This window comes from Dendropsophus ebraccatus, chromosome 6 (genome assembly GCF_027789765.1).
Source record: "Dendropsophus ebraccatus isolate aDenEbr1 chromosome 6, aDenEbr1.pat, whole genome shotgun sequence".
NCBI classification, from domain to species: domain Eukaryota; kingdom Metazoa; phylum Chordata; class Amphibia; order Anura; family Hylidae; genus Dendropsophus; species Dendropsophus ebraccatus.
In genome coordinates, this window is record NC_091459.1 from 137766880 (window position 1) to 137786481 (window position 19602).

Genomic DNA, 19602 nt, shown 5'->3' on the forward strand with positions numbered 1-19602 from the left:
CCTGGCTGCTACTTACCCTATTAATTCCTATTGGTCCTTTTACACGGGACGATTGATCGTTCATTTTTGCACGATAACGGTCAAATGCGAACGATAATCGTACGTGTAAACGCAACGAACGATCAAACGACGAGCAAAAAATTGTTCATTTTGATCTTTCAACATGTTCTCAAATCATCGTTGATCGTTCGCCAAAAATTCGCAGATCGTTCCGTGTAAACATTTTTTCAGCGATTTCACCTATGTGTGAGATAGGCTTCAACGATCGCAAAACGATCGCATAGCGAATTTTCCGTACAATGTATCATTCCGTCTAAACGCTGATCGTTATAAAAAAAACATTGTTCATTCAAAATTGTTAATCGTGCGATCGGGCAAATTATCGCTCCGTGTAAAAGTACCATATGGAAGCAGTAAAATAGGAATCCTATAAGCAGTCCGATCACATTGCAACTACTGTTGTTTGTATGAAATATTAAACTGAGGATTTCCTTTATTCTGTAATACATTCTGAATCTATTCCCATAACAACCGAGTGAAATCATTACAATCCTCACAATTCAGTATAAACAGAATTCATAACATCCTGACTGAAATTGTGTCTGTTCATGAGAAGGTGGTGAAGTCAGGGCAAGGAGAAGCTCTGTATACTGCAGTGAGGAAATAAACAAGTCATCTTAAGACATATACTACTTCTTTTAGTATGACTGTGGGGACTAGAAGTTCTTATTATGCAGTGGACAGGCCCGGAGCCTTAAAGGGGTTATCCAGCGCTACAAAAACATGGCCACTTTCCCCCTACTGTTGTCTCCAGTTTGGGTGGGGTTTTGAAACTCAGTTCCATTGAAGTAAATGGAGCTTAATTGCAAACCGCACCTGAACTGGAGACAAGAGAGGAGGAAAAGTGGCCATGTTTTTGTAGCGCTGGATAACCCTTTTAAAGTGAATGTACCATCAGGCCTGGGCAGAAGCACTGTAGGCAGGCTGACCCACCTCCAGTGGAAGTAAACCCAAACCCCTCTATGATAGGGTTCCATTGATTCTAATGGAGCTGTATCATAGAGGGGCGGGGGTTTCCTCCCACTGGGGGTGGGTCAGCCTGCCTACAGTGCTTCTGCCCAGGCTTGATGGTACATTCCCCTTAAAGGTTATGTTCACACAATTTTTTTTCTTTTCTTTTTACAAGAATGGCTGCTGTTGACTGTGTGGAATACTAAGGGGAACACCGGCCACTGTGCACACAATGTTTGTAAGAGCTGCTGTTGCCCTACCACCATGGAAATAATCGACTTATCAATTATTTCCGCCCCGCAGACTGTGAACGGCCATTGTTCAAAGTCTGTTGACACAGTGTATGGTCATTCTCATGGCCGTATATTGCACTAATTTCAATGGCAATTTGAATGGCAGGCACATGCAAAACTACTACAGTATCGGCCGCGTGAACATGATTAACAGCAGCTGTTGTTTGACACGGCAAACAACGGCCGTGTCAATCAATGGCCATTGTTTATACAGTGTGTGAACAAAGTCTAAAGGTGAATGTCACATGATCATAGCTTTTTACCTACCCTCAGGATAGGGCAGAGCAGTTTCTAAAATCTGAAAAAAGCGGAAAAGAAGGGGGCAGGGGGTCTAGGGTGCTACTAATCACTGCTAAGTGTGGCCAGGAGAGGGTCCCAAGTGTGGCCGGGAGAGGGCCCAAATGTCTACTTTCCCAAAAGCAAACATTTTTATTACTACACTGTTTGGTCCACTAAGCTCTATGGGCCAACCATAGTATATATTAGTTTACTGCCCAAATGCAGTCTGAACCCATCCAGTCAACATGGAGTAGTAATGGATGATGGTGCCATCGGTCACAGCTGCAGGGCTGTGCTCTCCATGAGGACCTGACAATGGAAGTGGGCTGCTCTATCGGAGCTTTCTACAAGGTGACCCAAATCTACAGACTGGTTTCCGGAATGATTGGAGCAGAGGGTTGAGGGGAGCACTATAATTTGTGTGCGTGTAGTGGGGCCATTGTAGTATCCAGGTCCGAAGGGCTGCCTGCTGAGGTAATGAGGGCATTAGGCAGGGTGCCAAGTCTTCTATAGACAAGGAGCAGGCCTAGCACGGGAGCCACCACATCACGGGAGGGAGCTGGAAGCTGGGGGAGGGGAAGCGCTGCGATCTGTGTGCGGGGATGGCAACAGGAGGGGGTTGGGGTGCTGCTCTGCAGTGTAGTGGGGGCATTGTCGTGTCTTGGTCTGAGAAGCTGCCCACTGGGGTGGCAGAGGACATCAGGCGGGGGGCTGAGTCTTCTTTAGACCAGGATCGGGCTCAGTGAGAACAAGCTAATGGGCAATATGATGGGATCTGAGCACAGAGCTGGAAAAGCATCATGGGTACCAGTGCCTTCTCCACTAAGGACAGGACTACCGGCGCCCCCCAGCTGTCAGCGTCCTCACAGTGTAAGAAATGGCCCTGGAATGGGGATAACTATCGAAGGTTAGATTGATCAGGAAACAGGAACCAAATCTTGCATCAAAATGGAGTGGAAGGATGTACATGCATGTTTCCACTCCATTAATTCTTTATAGGAGCTGCCAGAAAAAGTTGATCTCCATGGGTCCCCCCCGGACCAGAAAGTTATGTCATATCCTGAAGATAGGGTGTAAGCTGTAATTTAAGAGCACAATACTAGAGATGAGCGAACCTCGAGCATGCTCGAGTCGATCCGAACCAGAACTTTCGGCATTTGATTAGCGGTGGCTGCTGAAGTTGGATAAAGCCCTAAGGCTACGTGGAAATCATGGATATAGTCATTGGCTTTATCCAAGTTCAACAGCCCCAGCTAATCAAATGCCGAACGTTCGGGTTCGGATCGACTCGAACCCGAACCCGGTTCGCTCATCTCTACACAATACCCATATAGTTGTAAAAGAGGAAATTGTGAAGACAAGAAACAGGGGTCCCGAATTCTAGTAATCGGTAAGTCAATGTTCACATTCCCTACAGCACCCCCAAAGGCTAAATCAAGCATAACACAGTTCCTATTTAAATCAACAGGTTGTCTGTGCAATTTAAGACGAGTCCTCCAAAACAAGAGGCGATCTTTGCTCTCTACTTTGGCCAGGGATTCTGAATGGAGAACCCATATAATCCCTAATAAGATATACACGAAAATTAAAATGATATTTGGGTAATCCAAAAAGTTTTTGGTAAAAGAAAAATAAAACTATCATGAAATTCACGTCATCCTAGCACAAACTTTTCGATCCAGCTTGACTTAAATAGGACATTAAGAAATATGGGGGGAAAAGTTGTAAAAACTTGTTTATGGAACATAAGCATGCGATTAATGCGAATTTTTACCGCAAAGAGAGTTCTCCAGAAGCTTGACCAACATTATTATTGCTTTGCGGTACAATCTCTTAGAAATTGTTTGAACTGTTTCTACAATAATAAATCTATTATTTACTGCCTTCAAAATGCATTAGCTTTTTCAATCCGAGAATGTTTAAATTCCTCTTGAAGTGAAGATAGGTAGGAAAGTAATTTTGTTTCAAATAGAATCTTCCATATAGACCATTTCCCAAAGTATTTAGCAGTGCTTATGAAATTGTAGCAAGGCCAACAAGGGATAGCGGAGAGAAAAAAAGGAAAAAAGGTTAAAAAGAAATAGTAAGGAGCGTAAAACACAGGGGAAATGAGATGTTGGCAAATAAATGATACAAGGTCAAGCAATGAAAAAAAGGATGATTGTATGGGTTTCCAAAATTTAGTTCTGTGCCTGGCTGAAAGGTATAACTAAATAGAAAATGGATAGATAGATAGATAGATAGATAGATAGATAGATAGATAGGAGATAGATAGATAGATAGAAGATAAATAGATAGGAGATAGATAGATAGATAGATAGATAGGAGATAGATAGGAGATAGATAGATAGATAATAACTAGGAGATAGACAGATAATATATTGATGATAGATAATAGATAGATAGATAGATAGATAGATAGATAGATAGATAGATAGATAGGAGATAGATAGATAGATAGATAGATAGGAGATAGATAGAAGATAAATAGATAGATAGATAATATATTGATGATAGATAGATAGATAGATAGATAGATAGATAGATAGATAGATAGATAGATAGATAGATAGATAGATAGGAAGGAGATAGATAGATAGATAGATAGATAATAGGAGATAAATAATAGATAGATAGGAGATAGATAGGAGATAGATAGATAGGAGATAGATAGATAGATAGATAGATAGATAGATAGATAGATAGATAGATAGATAATAACTAGGAGATAGACAGATAATATATTGATGATAGATAGATAGATAGATAGATAGATAGATAGATAGATAGATAGATAGATAGATAGATAGATATACGCAGAAATTCCCACAGCACTCCGAAGTATCAAGCAAACGTGATTTATTGCATGGTGACACAGCACAAAAAAGTCAAAGCGACGTTTCGACGACCTCCGTCGTCTTTTTCAAGCGTGACTAAACAGCAAACAACAGATTCTTTTATACAGGTGTATTAATTAGTGTTACACTGTGATAGGTGCATTGGTGCACGTGACTAAGGTTTGACAAACAAACAAATAAAGTTTTTTGTAAAAAAATCAATACAAGTGAATACATGAGTACACAAATCATGTGTACAAGTGCTCAAGTGTAGTGAGAAATAGCTTGAGCCGGACGGCAAAGCATCATCCAACATAATAATATAAATCATAACAGTCTTGTCTTTAAATAATTCCTTCAATAATTCCTTGTAGCGGCTCCGGCTCACCACCAGTAGAGGAGGAACATGAACCTTTTGGCAGTAGTGCGCATGTCAGCGCTCTGTGCATAGTAAGTTACACCCATCATGTCTCGATCCCAAGTGGGAATATTGGTTGTAGTAGTCGTGGTGGATCATGGTGCAGGTCGCTCAAACAGCTCTAAGCAGAAAAGCAGCATCACCCCGAACCATCATCACAGTCGGTACCGCCGCTACTGCAGAGAAAGCTGATATTTTCCATGCCGACCACATGTATTTAAATGTGAACAGTCACCAAGTTTACAAAGCGATCATATCGGTACTTGGGACGAGTATAGGACTTAGCATCACCCCGGAACACTTAATTTGTCCGGTACCGCGTCGTCCTTACATCCTGTGGCCCCTCCGGGCCCCTTCCCAGAGATCGCTTGTAGTCATGGTTTAAACACAGTTGTGTGTGAATGGTGACTGAAAGTAACATAAAAAGACATCCGGGTTTTGCGGTATTTAACTTACTGCCTCGGTTTGTTCTTGCTGCGGTGGGTGGTGAGTCTGTCCGCTACAATCCGATACCATAATAACATTATCTGTAAGACAAAATTATTTACAGTTAATATATAAAAAAGAATCTAATGTAAACAATTGACACACTCGGATTAACAGCACATAGATCCACAGGGGTCACAGTGGAATCACAGCTTATCTCATCATATGTCGTGATGTCTTATATTCTACGTTCAGTCCTGCAGGACTCAAAGCATTGGTCTTAAAAATCCATTCTAGTTCACGTCTATGTAACGCTAATTGTCTATTGCCTCCTCTTGCAGGCATATGAACCCTGTCCACCACCATGTACTTTAAATCACTCTCCTGGTGTCCATGTTCAGTAAAATGTTTGGACACAGGTAAGTCCATTTTCTGTTTCCTTATACTGTACCTGTGTTGAGTAAATCTTACTCTAAATTCCCCCGTGGTTTCCCCCACGTAGATCATATTACATGGGCACCATAAAATGTAAATAACAAAATCAGATTTGCAGGATAGATAATGTTTGATTTTGTGTTCTCTCTTTGTTACAGGGTGAATGAAGCTGGACCCTTTCACCATGTGGCGGCACGTAACGCACCCCAAACGAGGTCGTCGAAACGTCGCTTTGACTTTTTTGTGCTGTGTCACCATGCAATAAATCACGTTTGCTTGATACTTCGGAGTGCTGTGGGAATTTCTGCGTATACCTACTTGGAAGCCGTGGTCTCGGCCACCTGCTGGCACCCACCGTAAGTGATCTGTAGTGCTGCTCCAAGATACAAGTTTTCTAGATAGATAGATAGATAGGAGATAGATAGGAGATAGATAGGAGATAGATAGATAGATAGATAGATAGATAGATAGATAGAGATAGATATAGATAGGAGATAGATAGATAGATAGATAGATAGGAGATAGATAGGAGATAGATAGATAGGAGATAGATAGATAGATAGATATAGATAGGAGATAGATAGATAGATAGATAGATAGATAGATAGATAGGAGATAGATAGATAGATAGGAGATAGATAGATAGATAGATAGATAGGAGATAGGAGATAGATAGGAGATAGATAGATAGATAGATAGGAGATAGATAGATAGATAGATAGATAGATAGATAGATAATAGATAGATAGATAGATAGATAGATAGATAGATAGATAGATAGGAGATAGATAGATAGATAGATAGATAGATAGATAGATAGGAGATAGATAGATAGATAGATAGGAGATAGATAGATAGATAGATAGATAGGAGATAGATAGATAGGAGAAAGATAGATAGATAGATAGATAGATAGATAGGAGATAGATAGATAGATAGATAGATAGATAGATAGATAGATAGATAGATAGATAGATAGGAGATAGATAGATAGATAGATAGGAGATAGATAGATAGATAGATAGATAGATAGATAGATAGATAGATAGATAGGAGATAGATAGATAGATAGATAGATAGATAGATAGATAGGAGATAGATAGATAGATAGATAGATAGATAGATAGATAGGAGATAGATAGATAGATAGATAATAGATAGATAGATAGATAGATAGATAGATAGATAGATAGATAGATAGGAGATAGATAGATAGGAGATAGATAGATAGATAGATAGATAGATAGATAGATAGATAGATAGATAGTAGATATATAGATAGATAAATAGATATATATATATATATATATATATATATATAGGAGATAGATAGATAGATAGATAGATAGATAGATAGATAGATAGATAGATAGATAGATAGGAGATAGGAGATAGATAGATAGATAGATAGATAGGAGATAGATAGATAGGAGATAGATAGATAGATAGCCTTTCTGGACAGCCATCATTTTAATGCCAAATGAAGGCTGCACATAATGTTCATGATTATTATTTGCAGCCATCATTACAAATAGACGTCTGTCTTCTCATTTCACAATGACGGCCATGCAGCCATTTTTAAGTAACAGGAATAAAGCCTACGGGTTTGGCCAGCAGTTGATTGAGCCATGTAAAGTTTTATCGTTCATGGAGATTGGCACAAACTAATGTTACCCATCCCTAAAGGAGGTTTAGGTGTTATGTAGTGATAATCGTATGCCAAACCAGAGAGTATAGTGTGCACCACCCTATAACCTGAGTGCTAATCCAATGCATATAAGAAACACAGAAGGACTATGAAGAAAAAGCACATGCAAGAAAAAAATCCCCCTACGTATACTATTGCTGTTATACGTATTGATCTTCGCACATGCGTACAGATTATCAGGTGCAAAGCCTAAATTACGCAGTTTAGTACATCGCAAAATAAACGTTCACAAGTTCTAATATGTTCGAAAATGATCATTTTTAAAGGGAATACCCTTTAAAGTATTATGCAGCATTTTATATTTGCAGTGTGTGATACTGTAAAGGATAGTTATTTAGGTAATGCATCATAATATATGTGAGTACCCTGTAAACCATACACATATGATGGTATTAGTGATGGGGCTAAACAAGGCACTGCACCACCGTACTACCTAAGAGCAGCCTCACTTATACAGTATGTGGTTTGTCCACTTCGCTATATACAATATAATGAATAGAATTTCAAAAAGAAAACCAGGCATTGTTAGAAAACGGCATCTCTTATAAAACAGGAACCTACACTAATATTTCTCTAGGCTTTCATTGTATTTCCTTCTTCACTTGGAAAACATAACATTAGTTCAAAAAAACACTTCGTAGTATCACATCTATAAGAATGGGAAAATCACAGCAGGACCATAATATACGTATCTACTACCAATATGAGTTAAAAAAAAAACCTGAGTTTTCTTTGTCAACTTTGCTGTGTCAGTGGAAGCATCGGAAACCTTTTATGTTGTCTCATGATAACGTGGGTGAGGTTTAGAAGGAGGGAGACTGTGAAAAGTGCTGGATGAAGGTGACGGGGATATGGTTTGTTGGTAACAGTGTATATTCTGATCAGAGACTGCTTACCGGTGGTGGCCACAAGGCTTTGTTCTGGGTCATCTTCTTTTAAATATGTGACATAGGAGAAGGTTTGGTGGGTAATAGAGATGAGCGAACCTGGAGCATGCTGGAGTCCATCCGAACCCGAACTTTCGGCATTTGATTAGCTGGGGCTGCTGAAGTTGGATAAAGTTCTAAGGTTGTCTGGAAACCATGGATACAGCCAATAACTATATCCATGTTTTCCACATAGCCTTAGGGCTTTATCCAAGTTCAGCAGCCACCACTAATCAAATGCTGAACGATTGGGTTTGCATGGACTCTAGCATGCTCCAGGTTCTCTAATTTTTATTAGGTAAGGAGAGTGACATAGGAGGTTTGGTAGGTAAGGATAGTGACATAGGAGAAGGGTTGGTAGGTAAGGATAGTGACATAGGAGAAGGTTTGGTAGGGAAGGATAGTGACATAGGAGAAGGTTTGGTAGGTAAGGTTAGTGACATAGGAGAAGGGTTGATAGGTAAGGATAGTGAAATAGGAGAAGGTGTAGTAGGTAAGAACAGTGACATAGGAGAAGGGTTGGTAGGTAAGGAGAGTGACATAGGAGAAGGGTTGGTGGGTAAGGATAGTGACATAGGAGAAGGTTTGGTAGATAAGGATAGTGACATAGGAGAAGATTCAGTAGGTAAGGATAGTGACATAGGAGAAGGTTTGGTAGGTAAGGATAGTGACATAGGAGAAGGTTTGGTAGGTAAGGATAGTGACATAGGAGAAGGTTTGGTAGGTAAGGATAGGGACATAGGAGAAGGTTTGGTAGGTAAGGATAGTGATATAGGAGAAGGTTTGGTAGGTAAGGATAGTGACATAGGAGAAGGTTTGGTAGGTAAGGATAGTGACATAGGAGAAGGTTTGGTAGGTAAGGATAGTGACATAGGAGAAGGTTTGGTAGGTAAGGATAGTAAAATAGGAGAAGGTTTGGTAGGTAAGGTTAGTGACATAGGAGAAGGGTTGATAGGCAAGGATAGTGAAATAGGAGAAGGTGTAGTAGGTAAGAATAGTGACATAGGAGAAGGGTTGGTAGGTAAGGATAGTGACATAGGAGAAGGGTTGGTAGGTAAGGATAGTGACATAGGAGAAGGGTTGGTGGGTAAGGATAGTGACATAGAAGAATATTTGGTAGGTAAGGATAGTGACATAGGAGAAGATTCAGTAGGTAAGGATAGTGACATAGGAGAAGATTCAGTAGGTAAGGATAGTGACATAGGAGAAGGTTTGGTAGGTAAGGATAGTGACATAGGAGAAGGGTTGGTAGGTAAGGATAGTGATATAGGAGAAGGTTTGGTAGGTAAGGATAGGGACATAGGAGAAGGTTTGGTAGGTAAGGATAGTGACATAGGAGAAGGTTTGGTAGGTAAGGATAGTGACATAGGAGAAGGTTTGGTAGGTAAGGATAGTGACATAGGAGAAGGTTTGGTAGGTAAGGATAGTGACATAGTAGAAGGTTTGGTAGGTAAGTATAGTGACATAGGAAAAGGTTTGGTAGGTAAGGATAGTGATATAGGAGAAGGTTTGTTAGGTAAGGATAGTGACATAGTTTTCAAAGAGTTTTATGCATACAAATAGCCTAACATAGGCGTAATAACAAGGCCAAACAGTAGGCCAACAAGAGAAATCAAGGAAAAAGCCTCAACAGTAACATAGAATAACACAGCAAAGTGTACCATAAATATACCCAATATTTCAGGCAGTTTCACTGTGGTCTATACTGAAACCAACAAATCTGAAAACAGAAAAACTTCTGTCCTACGGCTAATGTTACAGCTAAAGATTCGACAAAGAACATGTACTTTTCTTAAAGGGGTTATCCAGCGCTACAAAAACATGGCCACTTTCCCCCTACTGTTGTCTCCAGATTGGGTGGGGTTTTGAAACTCAGTTCCATTGAAGTAAATGGAGCTTAACTGCAAACCGCACCTGAACTGGAGACAACAGTAGAGGGAAAAGTGGCCATGTTTTTGTAGCGCTGGATAATCCTTTTAAGAAAGGGAGGGGGGGGGGGGGGGGAGATACATCTCACTAGAAAACCCTTGCAGCTCCCTCTACCTAAGTATCCCTAATTCCCCTAGATGTGGGATCTAAATATGACATCCAGGGCAGCCAAACCTTATGAAATAGCTCTTCTTTATCATTAAGAAATAAATGGACGCGATCGTTAACCATTATCCAATTTAGTTTGGATTTAACTAAATCTAAAGGAACCATTGCCTTTTTCCATGAGGTGGTGATAACTATTTTAGAGGCTAAGAATAGAAAGGCAGCACATTTTTGTGAGGTTTTCGGCAGTCCTGGAATCTTCACATTTAATAGAGAGCAAGAGTAGGTGACATCCATACATTACATTGGGTCAAAGAATATAACATATTAGAGATCCTACGCCAAAACAGTTTAACTTTTGCACAAGACCACCATTTATGACACATTGTGCCTTCTGATCCACAATTCCTGAAACAAGTAGATGAGTATTCTGGGACCATCTTGGCTATACGGGCGGGCACCAGGTACCATCTTAGAAGAAAGGATAGTGACTTAGGAGAAGGTTTGATAGGTAAGGATAGTGACATAGGAGAAGGTTTGGTAGGTAAGGATAGAGACATAGGAGAAGGGTTGGTAGGTAAGGATAGTGAGATAGGAGAAGGTTTGGTAGGTAAGGATAGTGACATAGAAGAAGGTTTGGTAGGTAAGGATAGCGACATAGGAGAAGGTTTGGTAGGTAAGGATAGTGACATAGGAGAAGGGTTGGTAGGTACAGTTAGTGACATAGGAGAAGGTTTGGTAGGTAAGGATAGTGACATACGAGAAGGTTTGGTAGGTAAGGATAGTGACATAGGAGAAAGTTTGGTAGGTAAGGATAGTGACATAGGAGAAGGGTTGGTAGGTAAGGATAGTGACATAGGAGAAGGTTTGGTAGGTAAGGATAGTGACATAGGAGAAGGGTTGGTAGGTAAGGATAGTGACATAGGAGAAGGGTTGGTAGGTACAGTTAGTGACATAGGAGAAGGTTTGGTAGGTAAGGATAGTGATGAGCGAATAGTGAAATATTCGAATATTCGATTCTATTAAAGTCTATGGGAACAAGTATTCGTTTATTGAAAAATATCTTTTCGACCACTTGGAGAAAAAAAACGGAAGTAGGGGGATTTGAACGCTTATCGAATATTTGTCGAATATTCAACAAACTGTTCGATAATATTCGATAAATCGAATACCTTACTATTTGATCAAATATCTATTCGATCAAACAGTTTTCGCTCATCACTAGTAAGGATAGTGACATAGGAGAAGGTTTGGTAGGTAAGGAAAGTGACAGGAGAAGGGTTGGTAGGTAAGGATAGTGACATAGGAGAAGGGTTGGTAGGTAAGGATAGTGACATAGGAGAAGGTTTGGTAGGTAAAGATAGTGACTTAGGAGAAGGTTTGGTAGGTAAGGATAGTGACATAGGAGAAGGTTTGGTAGGTAAGGATAGTGACATAGGAGAAGGTTTGGTAGGTAAGGATAGTGACATAGGAGAAGGTTTGGTAGGTAAGGATAGTGACATAGAAGAAGGTTTGGTAGGTAAGGATAGTGACATAGGAGAAGGTTTGGTAGGTAAGGATAGTGACATAGAAGAAGGTTTGGTAGGTAAGGATAGTGACATAGAAGAAGGTTTGGTAGGTAAGGATAGTGACATAGGAGAAGGGTTGGTAGGTAAGGATAGTGACATAGGAGAAGGGTTGGTAGGTAAGGATAGTGACATAGGAGAAGGTTTGGTGGGTAAGGATAGTGACATAGGAGAAGGTGTAGTAGGTAAGGATAGTGACATAGGAGAAGGTTTGGTAGGTAAGGATAGTGACAGGAGAAGGTTTGGTAGGTAAGGTAAGTGACATAGGAGAAGGGTTGGTAGGTAAGAATAGTGACATAGGAGAAGGTTTGGTAGGTTGGGTTAGTGACATAGGAGAAGGTTTGGTAGGTAAGTGACATAGTAGAAGGATTGGTGGGTAAGGATAGTGACGTAAGAGAAGGTTTGGTAGGTAAGGATAGTGACATAGGAGAAGGTTTGGTAGGTAAGTAAAGTGACATAGGAAAATGTTTGGTAGGTAAGGATAGTGACATAGGAGAAGGTGTAGTAGGTAAGGATAGTGATATAGGAGAAGGTTTGGTAGGTAAGGATAGTGACATGAGAAGGTTTGGTAGGTAAGGATAGTGACATAGGAGAAGGTTTGGTAGGTAAGTATAGTGACATAGGAGGTTTGGTAGGTAAGGATAGTGACAGGAGAAGGTTTGGTAGGTAAGGTAAGTGACATAGGAGAAGGGTTGGTAGGTAAGAATAGTGACATAGGAGAAGGTTTGGTAGGTTGGGTTAGTGACATAGGAGAAGGTTTGGTAGGTAAGTGACATAGTAGAAGGATTGGTGGGTAAGGATAGTGACGTAAGAGAAGGTTTGGTAGGTAAGGATAGTGACATAGGAGAAGGGTTGGTGGGTAAGGATAGTGACATAGGAGAAGGTTTGGTAGGTAAGTGACATAGGAGAAGGTTTGGTAGGTAAGGATAGTGACGTAGAAGGTTTGGTAGGTAAGGATAGTGACGTAGAAGGTTTGGTAGGTAAGGATAGTGACGTAGAAGGTTTGGTAGGTAAGGATAGTGACATAGGAGAAGGTTTGGTAGGTAAGTAAAGTGACATAGGAAAAGGTTTGGTTGGTAAGGATAGTGACATAGGAGAAGGTTTGGTAGGTAAGGATAGTGACATAGGAGAAGGGTTGGTAGGTAAGGATAGTGACATAGGAGAAGGGTTGGTAGGTAAGGATAGTGACATAGGAGAAGGGTTGGTAGGTAAGGATAGTGACATAGGAGAAGGGTTGGTAGGTAAGGATAGTGACATAGGAGAAGGGTTGGTAGGTAAGGATAGTGACATAGGAGAAGGGTTGGTAGGTAAAGTTAGTGACATAGGAGAAGGATTGGTAGGTAAGACTTGTCTGTTGCTGATGACACAATAGTGTACAATAGGGTTGATATTCCTGGAGGTGTCAGTAATATGAAGAATAATTTAGCTTTAATAGATAGGTCTATACCATAGTCATAGTCTAACCAACTGACAGTTCCCCTTTAAAGTTTCCATTCATGTAACCCAGGTGGTTAATAAAGCAGCAAACAAACTTATACAATGGTCTCCATACTGTGCCTCTATGGGAGTTGTGGTTTTTACAGCAGGAGAGTCACAGGTTGGAGCCACAGAGCTAACACTCGCCTTTCCTATTAGGTGACGCTAGGATGGACGCGTCACTACGGAGGTCTCTATACCATTCCGTCTCTCACTTGCATAAATTTGCATACTCTTTATCTATTAACTTGCTAAACAGAGTGTTATAACCATGCGAGTTTCTTTTCCTCCTTTATCACACGCTGCATGCCAAGCTGTCAAGTGATTCTGGAAAAGCATATGCCGAGCTTCGAGCAGGTGGCAATCATTTATAGAACTCCAGATACGCATGATGATAGCGATTGGAGAGTGTCTGTAAAACAAGTAGCAGGTACCAGATAATACATCATAATAAAACTCAATAAAACTCAAATTCCGGATTTAATTAAAACATCAGAAATTGTGTAGAACTAATGTATTTACATCCCATTGTAGTTTATCTTCTTCTTCAGTTCACTGATTTAGAAAATGAATTGTTAGATCTAAGAATAACAGAGTCCATTATATAGTCACTTCTTAATATATCTTTGTATCGGTCTGGGCTCCATTTTCCTGATACTCTGCGTAAACCTAAATAACATGCTGTCTGCCGGCAGCCATTACTAGTAGAGATGAGTGGCCCTCCAGTTCTTCTTAACTCAATCCCTCGGCACTTGATTACCAGTGGCTGAAGAAGTTGGATGCAGCCCTAGGGAGTCCTGGAAAACAGCCATTGGCCATAGGTTGTACCCATATTTTCAAGGACTCCTTAGGGTTGCATCTAACTTCTTAAGCATGTTGTAAAAGTGTAAAAAATCGGAAAAATCACAATTTAGAAAGAATGTCAGTCAGTCACTCATCCAATTTCCGCCATTCCTCTCTGTCCCTATATCACTCTGTTAGTCTCTTCCTGCTCTCCTCTCTGTCCCTATATCACGCTGTTAGTCTCTCCCTGCTCTGCTGTAACTGCCTGCTGCCATCCTGTTCTCTCCTCCACACACAGCTGACTGGCCACCTGCGTTACCAAACCTCCTTATATATAGGGGGAGGGGCTGACATCACAGAGGAGCCTGCAGCTGATTGGACGGACCCAAGGAATTATGGTCAATTCCTTTCTCCTGGCAGGTGACGCTCGAGACAGCATGTGTGGTCGTCATTTTGGTTTTTTTGCGAATTTCCTTAACTAATAGGTGGGGCTTCGCTTCACAGAACAAAGCAAATTGACAGCGCGATTCGCAGTGAATCTTGATTCGCCAGATTCGCTTAGCTCGTCTCTAACGATCTGTTAGGTAACTAATACCATTTTGTCCCTTTAGAGTATTGCTATGGACGTGTATCTGCCGTTCCATTTATTTCATTGTAATTCATCTAATTATTTCCGTTTTAGTGGATGGAGCCCAAAATAGGTACGGCGCCCCAGAGTGCCGACATTTTTCACTTGACTCTCACAGTAAAATGTTCTTACAAGTTTGCGGGAAAAACAGCTAAGTGAATAAAGAGCTGACTCTATAAATGTTCTGATTTACATTAAATATATGCATTAAGACTGGGTAAAGACGTCACTTAGTAACTGAATAATGACAGGCTACATCCTTAATTCATGTGCGTTACATGGATTATTATAGGCGGTGTTTAGCACAGTAGTGATCTGACACTTGTCATCATTGTGAGCATTCACGGCTTATGTAAGCACATCGTAGGAATAATGAATAATATTCTCTACAGCAATGGATTTTACATTACTTCTACAATGTAACCAGAACTTAAATGGAAGACGCATAATAGGAAATGACAATCAAAGGACCTGTTGGGAAAAAAATTGTAATTTAAAAAAAAAAAAAGTGCTGCCTTTAAAAAACACTATATAATAAGACCCCATAAATTACTGTTACCGAGGCAGCACCGCCTACTGATGGATGAATACCGACATTTAAAGGGGTGTTCCGGTTCTGCAAATATATTTAACTTTTCTTGTATGGTAAAAAGAGATAACATTTTCCATTATCCTTTATTAAGGCCGACACGCCTTAACCTTAAAAACCTGGGGAAAAAACCCAATAAAAACACCATTTAAAAAAAAAAAAAAAAATGTTTGCAAAAATGCCAGTGGCCAGACGTTAGATGGAAGTCAATTGAAGTTTATGATCTGCCTTACACACAAGGCGGGAGATTTATCAAACCTGGTGTAAAGTGAGACTGGCTCAGTTGCCCCTAGCAACCAACCAGATTCCACCTTTCATTTTCCAAAGAATCTGTGAGGAATGAAAGGTGGAATCTGATTGGTTGCTAGGGGCGACTGAGCCAGTTTCACTTTACACCATGTTTGATAAATCTCCCCCATTGTGTTTTTTTGGGATGGATTTTTTTCTCTCCTCTCTAGTGTTTTTAAGGCCCTGAGGCATTTTTTCCAAAACACAGCGTTTTTTTGATCGCGACACGGATCACGACACTGATCACCTAGCCCCGCTGCCGCCCAGTATGGATCCCCCCGCCTCCTGGCTACAGAGATGACAGGAGAGCACAATGTGTCTACTACTCACCTATTCCCCCCTGCTGACCGGCTACACGTGCTCACCGGAGGTGGCCGGGACTATGCTGTAGTCCAGGTCACTTCGGGTAAACATGAAGCCGGCCGGTCAGGCCAGTGAGTAGTAGATGCAATGCGATGACAGGAGAGCACATTGTCATCTCTGCAGCCGGGCAGGGTTGGTCATCTGTGCCGCGATCTGCACTGGGACATGTCCTATTTTTTCGCAGTGCGGGTCATGGCACGGATCATGGCTGCATTTCCTTCAATGGTCCCTAAAATTGTCCGTGGTTGTGGATCTGTGACCCTAAAGGGGTTTTCCAGGCATTTTACATTGACAGGCCATCGATGTCTGATCATCAGGGTGCCTAACACCTCCGTTAATCAGCTACCCAGAGGAGTCGCAGATCCAGCATATACGCAAGAAGTGGTCCCGGTGTCAGTCGGCTCCATTGTCTGGTGGTGGTGTTGGGTTACTGCAGCTCAGTTCCCATTGAAGTGAAGTAAAAAGGAGCTGAGTTGCAGTAACCTGGCACAATGATTACACAATAGACACAGCCATCTGCTTCTGGTCCATTCATTGTGTACATGACCCAGCTCTGCCAGTTAATGTATGAATTGTATGTATTCTTCTCTGCTAATCGTCAGCACCGACCGCGCATTGGTATTACACGTAGCGATGCGCGGTTGGCGCCCGACAATTATAGGTCAGAACCTATATCAATGATCAGCCAATGACAACGATCATAGGGCCGATTCGGACGATTATTGTTCCGTGTAATAGTACCCTAAAAACGGATGCATTTGTGTGTACATCAAAAAAATAACGGATGCATTTTGATCCTTTTTTTTTTTTATAATGGAAGTCAATGGAAAAAGAGATCAAGATGGATGCACACAAATAGTTGTTTTTTTTTTTATTTGCATAAAATGGATAAAAAAAATGGATCACAAAAACACAGTGTAAACCCAGCCTTAGCCACCTTGTACATGAATGCTGAAACAGCTGACGTACTGCAGATCCAAGACTAACAAGAATTTCTGGGACTTTTTGCATTTCACAACAATCTCTCCAGCTTAATGTTGTGGGTCAGAAGTGCGGATTCCTCCTTCATCCATAAGTGCAGTATTACTGAAGACTTTAAATGCAAGAGTCGGAATATTCAAAGTATTCTCCTGGAAGCAGAAGTCTAAGCGCTGTGACTGAATGACTGGCTTATATCATAACTGAAGTGATTAGTACAGATCATTAGAGAAGCGGCATTGACAATGAGTGAGCGGAGCTCGCCGAATGATCGCTTTAACCAATTAGCAAAGAATGGTAGTAATCGAAATTGGAGATTATGAGGCCACGGCTAATTATTTTAGTGGCATCTTAGGAAATCCCAGGATTGCTGCAGATGTTTTTATTGTGAGGGTAAAAAATATCATTCTGAGGGTTCTTGAGTTTAAGGACCTAAAGAAAATAAAAAATAAAAGTAATCCCTGGAACGTGTCGTTAGAACAGAGATAACATATAAAGATTAAAAATGTATGGAGACAAAGTACGCACAATATCAAAGATCAGCAACACAAGAATACAGGATTGGGTAAATGCACGCCGCATCAGACTGGACCCACTGTCCGTGTTTGATCAGTTCAAAGGAGAGAGGTTTCTTTTGAACTGAAAGTAAGCATGTTACGAAATAAAAATAATGACTCATTCCAAATTTTTTTTTTTTTTTAACTTCCCGACAGCAACACAACACAAATAAACAGCTGTAATCTGTCCTCCTCTGTCCATTACTAAAGACAGATATCTCCTAACAACAGGCAGTGGAAAGCAGATTGCAAAAAAATCAGACACCTAGCAACAAAGACTTTAGGACTGTTTTTTTCTGGGGGCAATGAGTCATTTTTGATGAAGTGATTTACAATTATGTTAGGATATCGCATGCAGGCAAGTTATTTGAAATGACAGTAGCCGACCTTTATGCCTTTCTTGTTATACTTCTTTCGGAGTCTCACTCCCTTAGATTTCCCATGCCATACAGGGACGGCATGAACACCTGTGACCAGATGACCCATGCCATACCCATAATTTTCTGAAGAGGTATGAAGCGTGCTCAAGAGCTGAGCTTGTTCTATAGCTACCAGCCGGGTACTGAGTTACAAGGCAACGGCTGAGGCAAGGCAGAGAGGAGGCATGGTCGTACGGCAGGCAGGATTTACTTAGAGAGGTGCGCCTTTTAGTGAATCCAGTGGGGAAAATGGGGACAAGGCCTTATGTAGGACTGGCATATGAGTACGGCGGTCTTCATAAATGTCCCCCAGATTTATATCAGTCCGACCACTGCTTTTAGAGCAGAATGGTGGTTGGTTAAACTGGAACCTAGACAAAAAGCTGTCAACAATAGGAGGAGAAGAGCAGCATATCAGGAGAAGGAAACAAGTTTGCCATATGAATGTATTTGCAGACGAGTCCTACAAGTATAACTATATTAGCTGAGATGGGAATATCACTTTAGGCCAGTTTCACGCATATCGTATCATCCATTGCGATATTCTGTAGTGTCATTTCCTACGAATTTACGTTCTCGCAGTCGACTTTTATACTGCTGTGAGAATATAGCCCCTGCCCAGTCATTGCTGCCGGGCTAAAACATTATCTGTCCGCACTCCTGTCTGCTTCTCCGGCTCCCTGACATCCCGCTCTATGACAGATGACACTGCAGAGTATCGCAACAGATTTTCCTGCAGAACGTGAAATCCGCTGCAATGTGGTATGTGTGAAACTGGCCTTAATCAGAAAATATTTACATAGGTAATATTCCTTTTAAAAATCAGGTTCAATTTGTACCTCAAAAAAAATGAAAACTTTCTACAGTAACAGAAATTCCTCACAAAAGGGAAAGATAAGTGATATAATAGGATGTTTAGAGGGGTACTCCAGAGGGAAAAAATGTTTTCAAATCAACTGGTGCCAGAAAGTTATACAGTAAATTACTTCTATTTAAATACAAAACTCAAGTCTTTCCATACTTATCAGCTGCTGTATGTTCTGCAGGAAGTGGTGTATTCTTTCTAGTCTGACACAGTGCTCTCTGCTGCCACCTCTGTCCATGTCAGGAACTGTCCATAGCAGGAGAGGTTTTCCATGGGGATTTGCTACTGTTCTGGACAGTTCCTGACATGGACAGAGGTGGCAGCAGAGAGCACTGTGTCAGACTGGGGAGAATACATCACTTCCTGCAGGACATACAGCAGCTGACAAGTACTGAAAGACTGGAGATTTTGAAATAGAAGTAATTTACTAATCTTTATAACTTTCTGACACCAGTTTTTGAACACCAATTTAATCAAATTAATGTGTAAACAAATTCTAGATCTTTAGACTTAAAAATGTTTTTACAAGATATTATGTATTAAAAATAAACGCAATACAACTGTTCTGAAAATTACCTGCCATTACACTCCATAAAAGACCGGGCAATTTCTTACCTTTTGTGTGAATTTTCCTCAGTTTATTCACCGAATTGTATTGTTTGTGTCATAGCACAATAACTCCCTTCTCGGTGACCTCCATCAATGGCACCTAAAGTTAAAGAGA

At 40.7% G+C, this 19602-nt stretch overlaps 1 long non-coding RNA gene across 1 annotated transcript in view; it reads left to right on the forward strand.

The window, feature by feature from the left end:
- Positions 1–5914, forward strand: part of LOC138795118 (uncharacterized) — a 49824-nt gene extending 43910 nt beyond the window's left edge. The window contains exons 2-3 of the long non-coding RNA XR_011363574.1: positions 5606–5683; positions 5858–5914. This is a non-coding gene — a long non-coding RNA (uncharacterized lncRNA). The remainder of the gene's footprint in view (positions 1–5605; positions 5684–5857) is intronic.
- Positions 5915–19602: the final 13688 nt, after the last annotated feature.